The following is a 1892-nucleotide window of genomic DNA, read 5'->3' as shown; positions in this document are numbered from 1 at the left end:
GGCAGGTTCCCTCCCGTCAGGCTGCAGAGAAACCCCACCAGCCAACCCTCCTGAACCCCAGAGCAGCTCAAGCCCCAAGGTCAGAGTTCCTGTTCATCCCAGGCACCCTGCACACCCAGAGCCAGCCCCACCTGGGGGGCATCCCCGTGTTGGTTGAATCACTGGCTGCTCAAGGCAGTGGGGGCTCAGGGCTAGTCAGATGTGCCCATGGCCACAGAGGCGCTCTTGGTGCGGCAGCAAAGGCAGACATGGGAACCCAGCACCCAGTCCTGGAGCGAGTAGCAGAGAGAGGGTTCCCATCCTCCACCAGCACAACTCACTGCACAGGACGTCCCTGTGAGGTGGGCAGCAAAGCCACCACCCAGGATAGTGTGTTTCCAAGTAAACTTTCTCTCTGACAATCAGTGTTAAGTCAACATGAAGGAAAAAAATGTTGGCCGAGCATAGTGGCTCACACCTGTATTTCCAGCACTTTGAGAGGCTGAGGCAGGAGGATTGCTTGAGCCCGAGAGTTCAAGACCAGCCTGGGCAATGGAGCAAGATGGTCTCTATAAAAAATTTTATTTGTGTTCCTTCCTTCCTGCTTCTCTGGCACATTTCGCGATATGGGGTTGAGGCTCTCCAATCTGCCAGCACCACCTGAGAATCCCAGAAACCACCTCCACAATGGAAGAGAATCAGGAGGTGGAGAGAAAAATGTCTGGATTGAAGACCTCAATGGCTGAAGGCAGGAGGAAGACAGCCCTGGAAATGGCCCAGGCAGCTGGAACAGACAGAAACTTTGTGATATTTGTGTTGCAAGAGGAGGACCATACCCTAGGAAGTTCTTGTGTCACATGATCATGAAGAACCCGGAAGTGGAATTTTGTGGTTGCACTATGACCCATGCTTCAGAGAGCAAAATTAATTTACACGTTCAGACCCGGGATGCTCGTCCAGCTCTTGAGCCATTTCAGAGAGGCTTGAATGAGCTTGTGGATGTCTGCCAACCTGTGCTTGACAAGAGGCCAGCATAAAGGACATAAGGATCAAAAGTCAAGCAGAAATAAGTCCACAGTCTAGTCCTTTATGTAGTGTTCACAGGGGACTGTCCTTTAGGATACTCTTCTTGACCAAGCAGAACCCAGAATTAGTTTGTCATGATAGCGTGTTCTATCCTTCAGAAAGTTCTAGCTTTTGACCCATTACAGCTGTTGAAACCCCTGCAATAACTTCTGATAAATTCCCTCTTTTGTTTAAAAAAATGTTTTTAATTAGCCAGACACAGTGACACTCAACGCCCATAGTCTCAGCTACTCAGGAGGCTGAGGTGGGAGGATCACTTAAACCCAGGAGTTTGCAGCTGCAGTGAGCCTTGATCGCCATCACTGCACTGCAACCTGGGTGACAGAGTGAGACCCTGTCTCTAAAAAATATTTAGAATGTTTAGGGTTGAGACACATGTTAGGAGGCAAGCAATGGCCGTGCTTATCTTGGGGACACTGCCACTGGGGTTGTTGGCCAGCATGCAGCGTGTTGGATCAGGACACTTTGCCAAAGAGCATGAAATCCGCAAAGGAGAGTGTTGGCCTGCACTCACCCAGCACCATCTGGAGCCCAGCCATGACTTCGTCCCTTGTGTTCCTCCCAGGGGACAAGGAAATGCTGTTTTCCCCGGTTTTTCTCGCCAAAATGTTTCCTAGCAATTCAAGGAACAGTGTATGTGTAAAAACTAAGAGCTGACCACGTGCACCCTGGAAATGCAGCCCCTCACCCTCCCACTTAATGCAGGCCCTTGTGATTTCAGCTTTCTTGTTGGGTTTTTTGTTTGTTTGTTTGTTTGTTTGTTTGTGTCAGGGTCTCTCTCTGATGCCCAAGCTGGAGTGCCATGGCACAATCACAGCTCACCACAG

The 1892-nt window shown here is 50.2% G+C and overlaps 1 pseudogene; it reads left to right on the top strand.

The window, feature by feature from the left end:
* The first annotated feature begins 666 nt into the window (after positions 1–666).
* Positions 667–1062, top strand: LOC103272701 (annotated as a pseudogene).
* The last annotated feature ends 830 nt before the right edge of the window (positions 1063–1892 follow it).

This window comes from Carlito syrichta, unplaced genomic scaffold (genome assembly GCF_000164805.1).
Source record: "Carlito syrichta isolate Samal-C Ts95f unplaced genomic scaffold, Tarsius_syrichta-2.0.1 Scaffold313176, whole genome shotgun sequence".
In the NCBI taxonomy this organism is placed as follows: Eukaryota; Metazoa; Chordata; class Mammalia; order Primates; family Tarsiidae; genus Carlito; species Carlito syrichta.
This window is presented reverse-complemented; position numbering and strand designations above follow the sequence as displayed.